The following is a 17,379-nucleotide window of genomic DNA, read 5'->3' as shown; positions in this document are numbered from 1 at the left end:
TGGTGGTTGATTTCAACCCTGTTACTGTGACTTCAGCTCCACTTCATGCCTTGCCATGATATGTTTCCTGATTTCAAATTTTGCATTTCTCTTTTCCTCTCCTTTCTTCTCCTCTCCTTCACTGATGGAGTTGTCAATCCCCTTTGAGCTGTAAACCTCTCCCTTGACTCTTTTATTTAGCTTTCCTCTTACAGTATTTCTTTTGGGACTTCTATATGTGGCTCACTTTTGACATTAGTTCCTCCATTCCTACTCCTATGTTGGGAAATATCTGGGGCAGAAATTCTGAGATCAGATAAATTCATTTTCTCCTCCAGTTTTGCTATTTTAATTTTTCAGTTCTGTTGCACAAAGCTGTCCTTCTGCCTGTCTTTTAGGTCTACAGTCTTTGACTCAGGCTTCACTGACAGTTCTAACATTCAGGCTATAAAGACACATTCTTTCATCTCTAAGATCAGTCTTTTCTACACAGCTACCCACCTTGTCATACAGCCCATATTCTCTTAGCAGTCTGTGGAGCAATACTGCTCCAAAGATGATTAATAAAGTCACCTCTCCCTCTGAGTTCTATTAGCTGACCCTTCTTCATGTTGAATACAAGCTGATAGTCTTCACTGTCAGAGCCCTTTTTGCTCTACACTTACCCCATCAACTCTGGTTTGAAACAATAACATTGCCTCCCCCGACAGCTTTATTACATTTTGGAACATATACTTCTGGGATATTCCATGTTTCTCTTCACCTGTGGAAAGCTGTTCATGAAGATGTTTCATTGTTTTTCTCAAATTCTCCTTAAACTTTCTCTTACTGTATTATTTCAAATAAAAATGGACAACAGCCTGGCTGGGATCAGCAATTTGTTTCATCCCACCCCCATCTATCCACATCAGTCGAAGCTTGCATTGCATTTCAGTTGAAAGCTATTTCATAGAATCTTAGAACCATAGAATAGTTGCGGTTGGAAAGGACCTTAAGATCATCTAGTTCCAAACACCTTGCCATGGGCAGGGACACCTCACACTAAACCATCTCACCCAAAGCTCTGTCCAACCTGATCTTGAACACTGCCAGGGATGGAGCATTCACAACTTCCCTGGGCAACCCATTCCAGTGCCTCACCACCCTAACAGGAAAGAATTTCTTCCTTATATCCAATCTAAACTTCCCCTGTTTAAGTTTGAACCCATTAACCCTTGTCCTATTACTACAGTCCTTAACGAAGGGTCTCTGTCCAGCATCCTTATAAGTCCCCTTCAGATACTGGAAGGCTGCTATGAGGTCTCCACGCAGCCTTCTCTTCTTCCAGGCTGAACAGCCCCAACTTTCTCAGCCTGTCTTCATACGGGAGCTGCTCCAGTCCCCTGATCATCCTCGTGGCCCTCCTCTGGACTTGTTCCAACAGTTCCATGTCCTTTTTATGTTGAGGACACCAGAACTAAAATCTATCATTATAGACTTATATCCTTTACTTACGTAGTACCTTGAAGGAGCTTTTGGGCACTGTGATAATACAAATTATTTTAATAAAAGAAATGAGCGCTCAGGAAGTCTTTACTCCAATTAAAACCAGTGAAAGAATTATATGGTAGGAAACATGACCAAGCTATCCCACCAGGAGCACCTAGAGTAGAGCACAAGTACAATGCCTCCCGTAGACCGAAATGGGGGATTGAAGCTACTGTTTCAGCAGTGAAAATGCGGGGTGTGTTTCCAGCTCCTTTGCTCAATATGAAAAGGAATGAGCCACTTCCACTTTTTGCTGTCAGTGCAATGCCACTCTTCACAGCAGTCCATGCAGTTGCAGCAATGCGCAACTTTTAGTTCTGCCTGTTCCTGGGGTTCTCCCATCTTTCTGTGTATCTCTGCTCTGCTGGGTGCAACTTAGCCTAAAGCTATTAGTGATTCAGTGTAATGAGTAGAACGCACACAGGGTCCTTTCCTTATTGATTGTAAAGAAGTAGAATATTAATTAGTTTGGGTGTATACACACAACTAAATCATAAAATTATCTCCAGAGAAATACAACTCCCTAGCTGTCCCAATCCATCTACTATGCCAGAAAGCAATTACTCCCTACAGCTTTCTAAGCATTTTATCTTTCTTTGAAGATGGCATCAGGAAAGATCCAGCAGCTTTAATGGTCTAGCGGTGAGTTTCTGGCACCTCTGAGTCAAAATCTCTGTAGGACACAATACACAAGCATTCTCAATGTGAATTCGATATGCAGTCAAGTGATTGCATATTGAAATGTCTTTGTACAACTGTGTGGTCACTCAAATATAAATCAGAACTGGGATTGCTGAGTTTTGTTGCAGTGCATCAGGATGACTATGGGAAGCAAGCTTATAATCTGCTACCTTTTTGAAAGTGCTGGCAACTTTTCCCTCCCTGTTGCAATTCAGCAGCGCTTACTGAGCTGTACAACAATCAAAGTGATGCTTTACATTTTAAGAGTTAATTCAACTACATGGCTTTATTTCAAGAAGGAGGCACTCAAACATACCTGTGTAATGAAGATTTTTATATTATACAATGCCACAGTATTATAACAACGAGCTATCAAAAATAAATCTCTTCTCTCTGTTATTTAATTCAAGCTGAGAGGAAGAATGAAGATGAGATAGAGAAGAACAGTAGCTATAGAGATGAAATCAGTCTGGTACAGCTAAAAGACCATTAAAGGGAGCAATATAGAATAAATTAATTGTGGCCTAGCTGATATCCTGGCAGGTTTGGCACTTACCTGGAGCCTGCAGAGACCACTCCAGGACTATGGGAACAGTATATTATATCCAAGGCTTTTGTACTTCATTTTGTTGTCAGTCTAAGCAGCCAAGAGCAGGAATACATGTTTAAGTAAATTAAATATGAAATATTCTAGTGTCAAAGACTATAGTATAAACTATCATTCCTACTTTAGCTGCTCAGTGTGTTCAGAAAGGAAAGTTCACAATTCTTTGTTGCAGAAGTACCTGGTTTGTTGTTTGGAGTTTTTTTTCCATGTGAAAGCATATGGTTTAATTCTTGATTCATATTTCCTCATTTAGCTGCTAGTTGAAGTGGTACAGAAAACATCCAAAACATATAGGGGTTCTAGGGGTATAGTAGAGCTGACATCAGTTTTACTTACCACCTTTGCTCCCAGCCAAAACAATAAAACAGAGAAATGTGGGCACTCTATAATAGCCAGTGTTTCTTTCCCAGAATCTGAAGCTTTTACCATTTGGAATATATTTATTCTTATTCATCTGCAGGCATAGCAGATGATTGACCTTTTTCTGTATGTCAGTGAATAGGATGTGAACAGGGAAAAATACTTTAAATAAATTATTTACAAAAAACAATTCTAGAATGCCTGTAGGCATCACAGGTCCTATAATAATTTCCTAAATCTGCAGATTATTTCTGTATATCCTTAACTTTAAACACACAGAAACACCATTTGAAGCCAGCATAATAGAATGAGCCTTACTCAACCACAAAAAGCGAAAATCCCTGCACAAACAAAAAGAAATATATTAAAAAAATCTAATTCCTTTGAATGCTAACCCCTTTCTTTCCCCTGACTTTAGATTCTGTAAGCAGAAATGAGAAAGAAAATTGAAAGAATCATAGAATATTCTTTATTAACTGTATTTTAGTAGGTTGGAGTAGAATTTGATTGTGTCTGAGATTCTTGAAGGAATACAAAAGTAATATCATAATGTCTACCATGCAGTAGATTTGGATGTAAAAGCTACCTTTATTTATAATAAGTAAAAATGAAAAATTGTGACTATTTCTAGAGTCCCTAGAATTTCTAATATCTCAGTATGGGTACAGTGCAGAAGGGAAACTGCAAGAATCAAAGTTTATTCTTAACAACTTTATTGTTGTCAGAATGGACCATTCTTAAGAGGAAATAAACAAATATACTTACAGGCACATACCATATTGCCCAAATCCACTCAGTTTATTTACCTTCCCAAAACAACAGTTGAATAACTGGAATTATTTTGTTCTTATGAAAGAGAATTACAAGTGTTACAGCAGGTTGCATGTTACAATTCAAATTCTTCCCTCCTAAGTTTGAATACTCAGACCGCAGCAGCTCTTTGCTAGCTTTCTACATCTATTCAAGAAGACAACATTTCACTAAATAGCTTCCAGTCAAAGCCCAGGCTTGGATGACTTCTATTTCTTTCAGCAGGATTAGCAGGATCCCTTAGGGTCAAACAATGGGTTAGATTCATCAAAGCATTACGAAATAATCTGAATGTTAAAATATCTAAAATTGCACACCTAAATATTCTGCCACGTAGGGATCAGCTGTTCGACTGATCTGCACAGGGATGTTTCTCATGATGTCCATGAAGCAAAGCAAAGTGCTATCCTTTGGAAAGCTTTCTTTGGAAGCGTCTGTGATTTAACCAGAGATGAACTGAAGGAAGTGTCAGTTACTGCAAAGCGACACAGAGAAATTGGCAATGACTCATCAAGCACTCTACTGCCAAAATCCAATCAGAGAGCTGTCAAATCAATTTCTGCCTTCAGAGCCATATTCTAATCCATCTTCAGCACTGAACATACATTTAATAGAGTAGAAACTGGTAAAAATGAACAAAGCTCTATTTTGTGTAGGATGAGAAGCATCTGGCTATTGGTCCTCATCTTCTGCTTTCTGAATCCACACAGGAAACCCTGTGATTTTGTCCAAGACTGTAAATAACTACTTAATTGCTGCCTGGAAGAAAAAGAGAAGGGCATCTACCCACATAACCTCTCAGTGCTTTTGATTACTCATGTTATCTGTCCTCTTTGGGAAGGATCAACTCCTCTTCCTGTCCATCTCCTGCTCTCTTCTCCCCTTGCAGGCTGGCATGGCTCTGGGGATCTGCTGAACCATCAACAGGAGCTGTGAGAGAGGTAGAGGTGTACAGCAAGGACAGGAAGGGCTGGATCCACTGCCAGCAGTACCTCTGGAGCCTGACAGCAGGAGCTGCCTTTCATCAGAGGCTCTTTGCTCCAAATTGCTGTGCAAAGAGCAGCTACTTATTAGGTCATGGGCATCCATTAGAGTTACACAAAAGTGAGGGACTCATTGCAAATTTAACAGGCAGCCAAATTTTCAGTTGTGTAAGTCAATTTAAATTTAATTAATTTTAAGCTAGCTATGTAGGTTTGCATTATCTGAAGGGCAGGTCTGTGGAAATTAAAACTCCCTTGCCCAAGAGGTTGCTTGCAGATTCTGCAGGATAGCACATGACGTGTGAAGGAAACTGGCTGTCAGCTCCAATCTTCCTTGCAGCGATCTCAAAAAAATTAGTAGTAAGGGGACTTCTTTCTATATTGAAATGAAGGTTATGAAAAAATGAGGGAGAACACATGTCTCATATACCCCTCTCCTCCCTGTTCCGTAAAAGAGGGAAGAAGGAAGGGAGCAGTTAGTCAGGATGAGAACCATGGCAGTCTCATTGTGAGGGGCAGGTGGGAAGATTCAGAGAGGGTTTTAAATAGGCCAAGACTATGTCTCATAAGTCTTCTGAGATATGGAAATCTTCCAAGTGCAAAAGACCAAGATCATCTGGAAAGGGAAGATGTAGATTTTAACTTAAGAATAAAAGGACAATGGGAGTTCTCCCTTCATTAAATTAGATTGGAGAAGAAAGCCCACAAATTACTTCTTGAGGCCAATGAACTTGGTCAAAGGCAGAAGGAACAAAAGTGTAAGCATTAAGCTGTGTTTAGCAAATGTCTCTAAGCACTCTGCAGGCTCTTAAATGAGCTATTCAGATGGATTATGTGCTAATAAGTAAATTACACTGAATTTCATTTAACATTGCTTTGCTTTTTACTGCCAAAGTCTGCGGTGCTACTAGGTCTATCCAAGAGTACATATTTCCTTCATTATCCTGTCTGATCCTACTGCAATACACCAAACCTTCTGTGAATATTTTATCCAATGGAGAATCATTGCAGCATACTTTCACAGAAAGAAAAAGACTGCACAAACATTTGAAAAATATGTATCAGCTTAATTAAAAGTTTAGCACAGTAGCACAGACACATTAAACCTGTCAGGAAATTTAAAGAAAGTCCAGCAAAGATTTTCAGTGCTTGCCTTGTTCTGTAGTTTCCAGATGAGAAAGAGACCCTGGATACTGAGACATTATTCAGTCAGTTCCAAGAGACTCTGGGGACCTAATTAGCTCAATACTCACTACCAGGTCTTCTGTTCCCTAATAAAGCAAAGATACTACACAGTCCATGTGTGTGCAGAGCAGGCTTCTTGCTTACAGTCTTCACAGTTGCCAATACTTTTAGGGAAGCCTGGTTTTACTGGAAGGAGGTAATTGATTGTTGGAATACTATTTTAGAAGGGATACTGTTTTATAAGCAGGGTTATAAAAGTCAAAATAAATATTAAAAAAAACATCTTCCAGAAGAAGAGATGATAGGAAGAATTATATGCAGTCCTTGGATAGCATTGTTATTAACAGGGCTCTACTTCCATTGTGGTCTTTAGTAATTTACCACAGAAATCAAAGAGAATGCTGCACTGTATCTCACTAGTTTCTCTGCTTGGCAAGTAATTGTAGTTTGGCTTTCCAACCAGCATCTGGGGACATTTTGATGCTATAACACATTCAGGGAGTGGAAATTGGCAGGCTATTTACTGGCATTACAGAATCTAACAGATCATAGATTTTATCCTCTTTCATCCAAAATCAGCTATAAGTTACAAACATGTCTCAATAATAGTGACGGAAAGAAGCTATATTTAGAACATAGGTTGCTCTGCATTGCCATTCTGTTCTTCCTCTTCTCCCAGGTCCCTGGACGAGTTAAAAGAAATATTGTGCTGCAAAACTGCTATTTAGTTCCATATCACTATTAGTCAAAAGATACAACATGAAACAATCCAGTGCAAGTATTAAAGCGTTCAATATATATATTATGGTGATCCTAGAAAGGACTGATGAAAACAGGCATGTGCTTTTTTGAACCAGTGTTTATACTTATTAAGAAAACGATAAAATGACTGAATTGTTCTGAGCTGAAACCTCTATCTGTTGGCTGGATTCAAGGTAAGTAGCTGCAATGCAGAATTCACAAGTTCATGCAGCCATTGACCTTAGCTCCAAAACATTGCGGTTCCAAAGATGAGAGGTGATCTGTTTTTTTCCCCCCTGTATATATGTCCATATTTTTTAACAAGTAGCCAAGAAATAGAGCAAGTTTACAGTTTAACAAAGTTCTTAAACATATGCTTAGGTTAATTTCTATTCAGTGAAGTACACAAGTATGTGATAAACTGCTCCTAATTAGGAACAGACGATTACAGATAGACTATTCCTTATAAAACGGTCATATAGGTGTATCTCTAACCAGTATACCACTGCAGTTCAAATCAAAAGATAAATAAGAGCATTTCACAGATTCCCTAGAAAGCGATATTGAATAAATTCTTTATTACCTCCTTTGTATCCAGTGCAAAACTGTGCTTTTTTTTAAAAAAAAGACCTCTTCAAAAGAACTTTATTTCCACATAGATTGTCTCTCAGTAGACCTCTCTGTACTGCAGCTTCCAACAGCAGTTCAAAACTTGTTTTTACTGCTTGAACTCAAGATCATTTCTTTTATAACTCAGTTTCTGACTTGCCAGCGAAGAGCTCTCTCTTGCTAGCAAGTAGCTCTGCCACCTATGGACTAAATTAACTCAGTGGGGCGGAGGTGGAGGACATCTGCAGTAAGAAAATCTGGCCTGAGGGAGGCTTTTTTTAAAATACAGAATCCAGTGGCTTCTTGAGTAGCACTTGTCATGAAGCAAATTCTTCCAAGCCAGGCAAATTCTTGTTACATCTTCCCCATCCTGAGATGACCTCAGGAAGACAGTCAAGAGTGCTTAAGCTGATTGTCCTTTGAAAACAATAATTATTGTAGCCAGTGATTGCAAAGATTTTAACAAATGCCTTTTTGTACAGTTCTTATCTCCACACCATGAAAGAGCACAACTTGTTCCTCCTTTCTATTTGAGGAAAACTGACAGTACTTTCAACTTCATATTGAAAACCTCAGACCAGATCTCAGAACAACATGAGTGTGGCTATTTAATGTGGAAAATGTGATGTTACTACATGGCCTTTTCATTAAAATAATGGGCTCTAATGTTTTCCTAAATGACTTTTGAGCCTCTTTATTGTAAGAAGCTGTGTCATTCTCTAGTGGTTTCTGTTTACAATCAGCATATCTGGTATCTGATGATAGCTGAAGGTCTTTACTGTAAAGAGCATCTATGCCTGACTAAGGTCAGTGCTGGGGCCTGGTCTCTTGCCAGCATAAGTTTTTCTTCACTAGCTTCCACATTGTTTGTCTGCTGCAGAACTTGAATGAATCTGGCTTGCCTGGATCATGTCTCTTCAAGTCTGGTGAGACCACATTAGACCGTTCTTAAAGAAAGGAATATCTACCAGACTTACTGGAATGCCAGTGGTTTTTATGGAAAACAAAAAACAGGTTAAACATCTGGTCATTCCCTAAAAAGAGATATCCAGTCATCTTCTAACAGGGATGTGACCCAGCATCTCACCTCCCACAGAAACTAATCTATCATGGTATGACCTTTGCTGGGAACTTCTAGGCTTTGCTCTATTGTGTCTTGAAAGCCAAGAAAATTGGGGTCACTGGAGGGGACTGCAAAACTGTAAACATAAATATCTCTTTAGACAGTCCCATATCATTCAAGATAGCCATCTCTTGAGAATCAAAAAATTTGAAAGATTTAATGAAGTGAAGAAATGTGCTAAGAACTGCTTGGCTCCCATTTGCTCCTGCTGCCAAACAGATAGAGGAACCTGAGCAAAGATGATAGCCTCCCTAGCCTTCTTTTTGAACACTATGGGGATATAAAAAGGAAAATGGCAAATGCATTCCTGTGGTGGGCTGATCCTAGCTGGAAGTCAAATAAAACTGCTCTGTCACTCCCCTCCTCAGCTGGACAGGGGAGAGAAAATACAACAAAAGTGTTGAATAAGGACAGGGAGACATCATTTAGCAATTACTGTCACAAGCAAAACTGACTTGACTTCAGGAAATGATCTTCATTTATTACCAAGCAGATGAAAGGAGGATAATGAGAAATGAAAACTAAATCTTAAAATACCTTCCCCCCACCCCTCCCTTCTTCCCAGGATTAGCTTTACTCATGATTTTCTCTAACTTCTCCCCATCAGCTTCACAGGGAGATGGGGAATGAGGGTTGTAGTCATCACACATTGCTGCTCTTTTCATCCTCAGGGGAGGATTCCTCACACTCTTCCCTTGCTCCAGCGTGGGCTTTCCACAGGGTCACAGCCTCCACTGGGCATCCTCCTGCTCTGGCGTGGGGTCCTCCATGTGCTGCAGGTGGAGATCTGCTCCACCACGGACCTCCATGTGCTGCAGGGACACAGCTGCCTCACCATGGTCTGCACCACAGGCGGCAGGGGAATCTCTGCTCTGGTGCCTGGCGCACCTCCTGCCCTCCTTCTGCACTGACCTGGGTGTCTGCAGGGCTGGTTCTGTCACAGATTCCCACGCCTCTCTCTGTCTGCTGGTTCTCCTGCGCAGTAACTTTTTCCCCCTTTTTTAACTTTGTTATCCCAGAGGTGCTACCATGGTTGCTAATAGCCTCAGCCTTGGCTATGGCAGGTCTGACTTTGAGCCGACAGTTGTTGGCTTCACTGGACACAGCGAAAGCTTCTAGCATACACATAAACAACTTCAAATCAGTTCCTGCTAAAATAAGCCCACAGTAGGCCTAAAGTTAATACAAAATCAAGTCAGTCTTTTAATAATATTGGATAAACACTATTTACTGGGCCACATTAACTATGCTTTACAAAATGTAAATACAAAAATATTACTACCCTAATGAAAACAAAATGTAAATTAAAAAGCATTTCATCTTCAACTGGATATGAGTCTGTTCCTGAAAACTGTGCAGGTTCATCTGATTTCATTTTATTACAGACTGTTCCTCAAGAAAAAAATACTTACGTGTTTGTTATGGCGAGTTAACACTAAAAACCCAGATATGGCCTTCCTGGAAACATTTTATTTCAGAGAATGTGTAGGAGACTTGAGAACTTTGTTTGGTCTGTAAAGACCTACAGAGCAACATTAAAATGAGATCATCATCAGTGAAAATGTAAATACCAGCTTTATTTCATTTCACTGGGGTTTATATAATTTCTTTTTGGCTGCTCCCTGCATCCTGCTGTGCATCCATGGGCAAGCAGATATGTCTTTCTCATTTCAATGATAATTTAAATGAGAACGCAGTTATGCTGCTGGACATGCTTCAAAGAAATGCTCTTCATGACAAATTCCAGTTATTTTTGACCCTCAGCTTTCCTCAGATAGCCACATCAACAATATTGATATGACTGCATATTACCATCTCGGGAGTATAACAAGGTTAAAAGAGTTGCTGTATCAGCAAGTTACTGAGCTTTTGATTCATGCCTTTATAACAACAAGGTTGGATTATTGCAATTTATTGTGTCAGCTCTCCCAGACTGTTCACAGTGTAGGTTGCCTTTCACAAAAAACTCAGCAGCCTAAACTTTCAAAATATAATACAAATATATCCAGATATGACTAGTAGCAACATCACCACCAGACACACTATAGTGAATTCCTGATCTGGTGTAAACAACCTGTGAAACAAGGACTACCTGTGACAGCACCTTACTGCTTCTACCACTATGTCTCTAACAATACTTTTTCTTTCATCTGCTCTCTGTGGAATGTCTTATAATGATGAGCTCAAAGCTTCTGTTTCATAGAATAGAATCATAGAATCATAGAATAGTTAGGGTTGGAAAGGACCTTAAGATCATCTAGTTCCAAACACCCTGCCATGGGCAGGGACACCTCAAGCTAAATCATATCACCCAAGGCCTCGTCCAACCTGGTCTTGAACACTGCCAGGGATAGAGCATTCACAACCTCCCTGGGCGACCTATTCCAGTGCCTCACCACCCTAACAGGAAAGAATTTCCTCCTTATATCCAATCTAAACTTCCCCTGTTTAAGTTTGAACCCGTTACCCCTTGGCCTATCGCTACAGTACCTAATGAAGAGTCCCTCCCCAGCATCCCTATAGGCCCCCTTCAGATACTGGAAGGCTGCTAGGAGGTCTCCACACAGCCTTCTCTTCTCCAGGCTGAACAGCCCCAACTTTCTCAGCCTGTCTTCATACAGGAGGTGCTCCAGTCCCCTGATCTTCATTGTGGCCCTTCTCTGGATTTGTTCCAACAGTTCCATGTCCTTTTTATGTTGAGAACACCAGAACTGCACACAATACTCCAGGTGAGGTCTCACAAGAGCAGAGTAGAGGGGCAGGATCACCTCCTTTGACCTGCTGGTCATGCTCCTTTTGATGCAGCCCAGGATACGGTTGGCTTTCTGGGCTGCAAGCACACACTGCTGGCTCATGTTCATTTTCTCATCAAACAACACCCCCAAGTCTTTCTCCACAGGGCTGCTCTGAATCTCTTCTCTGCCCAACCTGTAGCTGTGCCTGGGATTGCTCTGACCCAGGTGTAGGACCTTGCACTTGGCATGGTTAAACTTCATGAAGTTGACATCAGCCCACCTCACAAGCATGTCAAGGTCCCTCTGGATGGAATTCCTTCCCTCCAGCGTATCAACCGAACCACACAGCTTGGTGTCATCGGCAAACTTGCAGAGAGCACACTCAATCCCACTGTCCATGTCAGCGACAAAGATGTTAAACAAGACCGGTCCAAACACCAATCCCTGAGGGACACCACTCGTTACTGATCTCCAGCTGGACATTGAGCCATTGACCACAACTCTTTGTGTGAATCCATCCAGCCAGTTCTTTATCCACCGAGTGGTCCATCCATCAAATTCATGTCTCTCAAATTTAGAGACAAGGATGTCGTGTGGGACAGTGTCGAACGCTTTGCACAAGTCCAGGTAGATGACATCAACTGCTCTAGCCCTGTCCATCAGTTCTGTAGCCCCATCATAGAAGGCCACCAACTTGGTCAGGCAGGATTTCCCCTTAGTGAAGCCATGCTGGCTGTCACCAAGCACCTTGTTGATTTTCATGTGCCTTAGCATGCCTTCCAGCAGAATCTGCTCCAAGATTTTGCCAGGCACAGAGGTGAGACTGGTCTGTAATTCCCCAGATCATCCATTTTCCCCTTCTTGAAAATTGGTGTTATATTTCCCTTTTTCCAGTCGTCGGGAACTTCACCTGACTGCCATGATTTCTCAAATATGATGGCCAGTGGCTTCGCAACTTCATTTGCCAGCTCCTTCAGGACCTGTGGATGGATCTCATCAGGTCCCATGGACTTGTGTACATTCAGGTTCTTAGGATGGTCTGGAACCAGTTCCTCTCCTACAGTGGGCCTAAGGTCTTCATTCTCACAGTCTCTGTGTCTGCCTTCCAAGACTTGGGTGGTGTGGTCAGAGCCTTTGCCAGTGAAGACCAAGGCAAAGAAGTCATTCAGAATCTTAGCCTTCTCCAAATCCTGTGTAGCCAGTTCTCCCGAGAGCTTCCTGAGGGGGCCTACGTTTTCCCTAGTCTGTTTTTTATTTGCTATGTACCTGTAGAATCCCCTCCTGTTATCTTTAATACCTCTAGCTACGTTTAATTCTAACTGGGCCTTAGCTTTCCTAGCCGGGTCCCTAGCTTCCCAGACAACATCCCTGTACTCTTCCCATGCCGCCTGTCCTTGCTTCCACTTATTATAAGCCTCTTTTTTCATTTGAATTTTCCTCAGGAGCCCCTTATCCATCCAAGAAGGTCTCCTGGCCCTCCTGCTGCACTTCCTTCTGGTTGGGATGCAACACTCCTGCGCTTGCAGCAGGTGATCCTTGAATATCAACCAACAGTCTTGGGCCCCTCTGCCCTCTAGGGCTGTATCCAATGGAACCTTCCTAAGCAGGTTCCTGAAGAGGCCAAAGTCTGCTCTTTTGAAGTCCAGGGCAGTGAGCTTGCTGCACGCTCTTCTCACTGTCCTGAGGGTCTCAAATTCAAGCATCTCATGATCGCAGCATCCAAGGCTGCCCTGGAGAGTCACATTTCCAATGAGCCCTTCCCTGTTGGTGAGCACGAGGTCAAGCATGCCACCTCTCCTTGTCAGCTCCTCAATTACTTGCAGAAGGAAGTTGTCTTCTACACAATCAAGGAACCTCCTGGACTGCTTGTGCCGGGCCGTACCGTTCTTCCAACGGATGTCAGGGTGGTTGAAGTCACCCATGAGAACAAGGGCCTGTGAGCGTGAGGCTTTTCCTATCTGTCTGTGGAGTGCTTCATCTGCAGGTTCTCCTTGATCAAGTGGTCTGTAACAGATCCCCACAGTAATGTCTCCCATAGCTATATTCCCTTTAACACTGACCCACAAGCTCTCTGTGGACTGCTCACCTGTCCCCAGACAGAGTTCCATACTTTCCAGCCTATCCCTAACATAAAGGGCAACTCCCCCTCCCCGCCTGCCAGCACTGTCTTTTCTAAAGAGCCTGTAACCTTCCATTCCAACACTCCAGCCGTAGGAGCCATCCCACCATGTTTCTGTGATGCCTATTATATCATACCCCCGTAGATGTGCACACATCTCTAATTCCTCTTGTTTGTTCCCTATGCAACGCTCATTTGTATAGAGGCATCTGAGCCGAGCTCCAACTGAAGCTGGCTCATTGACTGGAGCGGCTGGGATATCTCTACATTGCTCCAAGCATTTATTATAGGTTCTGGTAACTGACTGGGTGTATTGGGATGGAATGATGCCCCCCTCCCCCAACACATCTAGTTTAAAGCCTCCTTGACCAGTCTGGCAAGCCTCCTACCAAAACTGCTCTTTCCCTTCTTTATCATCAGACCAGCTCCACCAGCCCCCACCAGACCTGGCCTGCAGGCTTGGGTCCCATGTTCAAGACACCCAAACCCCTGACTATGACACCACCCTTTTAACCATTTTTTTTTAGGTCCTCCCCTGTACCCTGGCGAATTGACAAAAAGACTATCTGAGCTCCAGAGCCCTTAACCACCTCCCCCAGGGCTCTGTAGTCCTTCTTTATGTTCCCCAGGCTACTACTATCTATATCCCTAGCACCCACATGTATCACCAGGAGTGGGTAATAGTCTGTGGGACTTACTAGAGCAGGCAGCCTCTCTGCCACATCCCTGATCCGTGCCCCCGGTAGGCAACACACCTCCCTTGAGACAGGGTCTGGCCGGCAGAGAAGTGCTTCTGTCCCTTTCAATGTAGAGTCCCCTACTACTACGACCCGCCGCTTTTTCCTAGCAGCACCAGTAGAGATCTTCTTTAGCACTGCACCAGCCAGCTGTTTCTGGCTCGAGTGCGCTTTCTCATTAGCCCTCTGCAGGACAGCAAAGTGGTTCTGGGTGGGGACAGGAGATTTAGGGGGAAGCCCCTTGCTTTCGGTTGTCCTTTTCCTCCTTTTTTTTTTTTTTTTGTCACTAATTCCCAGCTTCCCCGCTTAACGGCCTCCTTCTTTCCTTCATGAGGCAGAGGTGAAGCTCGAGGCCCCTGCCCAGTTTGGGCGGGGAGCAAGCATTGCTGCTTCCTCTCAGCTTCCCTGACATCTCGCAGTCTATTGACAGCATCTCGCAGCTCAGCCCCTGCTGCAGGAGGCCCTGCACCAGGGAGCACCGAGTGCAGCCCTGCCCATTGCGCACCCTCCCCTCACCAGACCGGTGCAGGCACTCTCCTCTCTGCACCCCGAGCTCTGCACCGCAGCCTCCCCTCTCACCGGCTCTGTCTGGGTGCCTACGCTGCCACCGCCGGGGCAGCCAGAGCAGAGCTCCCGGACCGGGCCCTGCTCACAGGACGAGTGCTCACCGTCCCGCTCGCCTGCCCGCACAAACTGCCTCGCCGCGCTCCCTGGGGCAGGTTTTTACCCACTCGGGGCTGGTGCCGCTGCTCCTGGCTCCGCCCCGTGTGAGTCAGCTGCTGGCGTCAGCTGAGCTGCCGGCTCCTGGGCAGGTCCTGTCGAGGACTCGAGGCTCCCTCGGTGGCTCTCGAAGCTCTGAGTTGAGGCTCCCGGACGCTGATCTCCCCCCGCTCAGGTGTTGAAGGCGTCCTCATTTCATTTTAGATTTGAATACCTAACTGATATTGGTATTTTTTGATAGCAAAATTGCATTGGCTGGTACAGAAGATTGTGAAGACAGAAAAGACACTCATTTAGAGCCCAGCTGCTCTGTTTTTCCTGTACCCGAGATAGGTAAAATGAGAGAAAATGGCTGGCAGCACTAATGCTTCCCTTTTCTATCAATAGGAACACCATCCTGAGTTCCTAGGAATGATGAAAGCAGAATAATTTATGTTGGAAAGGACTTCTGGTCTGATCTTCTGCTTAGGGCCAGTCTAGATAGAATCATAGAATAGTTAGGTTTGGAAAGGACCTTAAGATCATCTGGTTCCAACTCCCCAGGGTTTCTCAGGGCCTCGCCCAGTCTTGTTTTGATTATCTCCAGTTATGGAGGTCCACAAGTGGGCACCCTCTTCCAGTGTTTGGCCACCCTCCTGGTGAAAACTTCTTTTTTATTTCTAGTCAGAATTTCCCGTGCCCAACTTGTGTCCACTGTCTCTAACCTTTGCACTCTCAGAATAGTCCATTAGAAGGCTCAAGAAGCAGAAGGATTACCTTTTAGCTTTTTTCAGCGGGACAAGCTCATTTTTTCCAACTTCTCTTTGTACACCTGTGCTCCATTCTCTGATGTTGATGTCTCTCCGCAGGACTCACTGCAGTATGTTTTTTTTGCACTGTGGAGTCAAAAACCAGAGACAACCCTCCGGATGCAGTCTCACAACTGCCAGATAGAGGGGAAAAATCACTCCTTTAAACATCTTAGCTACGCTTGATGTTGCATCCTAGGATACGCCTGACTTTCTTTGGAGATGCTTCTTTGATTGCACATTAACTCTGCTCCAGGTTTGTCCGTCTACTCACTTCACTTCCCACATCCAGAGCAGAACAAATCAACTCTGGACCCGACACCTTATCTTGAATGATAGCTTTAAATTTTGCCTGTACTGGTGAAAAGCATCAAACTCACTCTGGGTTGAAAGGAGAATAAAAGTATACTGTAAAACTGGCACATGTCTTGAATTCATACATTTTAGTACCCACTGGAGTTACGAGTTTTAGTGTTCATTTTCTTGTTGTGAAGGTCTTTTGCAGACCCCCAGAGGATTGGGACTGGTAGGTCAGTGGTTATTTCTGAAAAAAAATGCTCCTGTCCTTTATTAACTGCATGTGTCAGATCCCTTCTGGTGCACAGAGGCTGTATGATCTCACACACATATTTTTCCATGAGGATATTTAACATAGTAGATGGTGTACATCATACTTTGAGATAAATTTGTGTAACATTTATGGGTGTTAGCAGTCTTTTTTTTTTAGAAGAGCACTGTTGATAGTGACTTCACTCCCCACTGACCTCTCTAACACAGATGCTAACAACCCATTTTTCCTCTGTGATACAACTCTAACAATCTGTTCCTTGCTGGTACCTGGCTCTGCTCCAGTGCTGCTGATCACTTCCGCTAAAGTTGCTTAATCAAGAAAAAGAACAGGTTAAACCAGGTGCATCCAACTATAAGGTAACATATATGTCCATAAAATTGTGTTCTTCATTTTAAATAAAACATTGACTTTCTGCTGGATTGTATCCTGAAAAAAAACAAGTGCTTCAACTTCAGCAGTCATGATTCAGTTCTTGGTTTAAAGGTCAGAATATGTGTCTGTCTTTCGTCCACCAATAAAGTCCAATCCACCAATAAATTACCAATGAGGTAATGTTTAAGCAGTTTCTGAAATGGAAAATAGTTCTCTTTTAAGTGTAATTCCAATTCAACACAAAGACATTCATAAAAGTTCAGGCTTGAATATATAAGTACAAATTTCTCTCTGTTCTTCATGCCCAAATTGGTAAGGATACAAAAGGAAATTTTGGTATCTACTAATATTTCCATGTGTTCTTTTACCAGCCCAAATGCAGAAATAAAAACTCTGTATCTGAAGACTCAACAGAGTAACTCTTTTCATCCTAAGTGTACAGTGAAAGCAATTTCACTTTTGAATTATTTTAGTTCATTTTATATGAATTACCACAAAACTAGGGAATAAGTACTTTTAAACCCACTTGACAATAAAACTTTTTAAGACTAAAGTTTACAGTAGTACCTGTAATCATTTACATGGTAGCAGCAAAATTATTGGCTAATCCTTTTATCAAAGAGATATTAATGACCTCATTAAAAACAAGTTTAATTTTTTAAAAAACAGTCCTAGTTATATCACAGGTTAAAGAATTTATATGAAAATTTTCTGATGGCTAATTCTTTTTTT

This window comes from Pezoporus occidentalis, unplaced genomic scaffold, assembly GCF_034315485.1.
Source record: "Pezoporus occidentalis ecotype Australia unplaced genomic scaffold, CSIRO_AGI_Poc_V1 ctg14, whole genome shotgun sequence".
In the NCBI taxonomy this organism is placed as follows: Eukaryota; Metazoa; Chordata; class Aves; order Psittaciformes; family Psittacidae; genus Pezoporus; species Pezoporus occidentalis.
The sequence above is the reverse complement of the archived record's forward strand: the minus strand, read 5'-3'. Positions refer to the sequence as shown.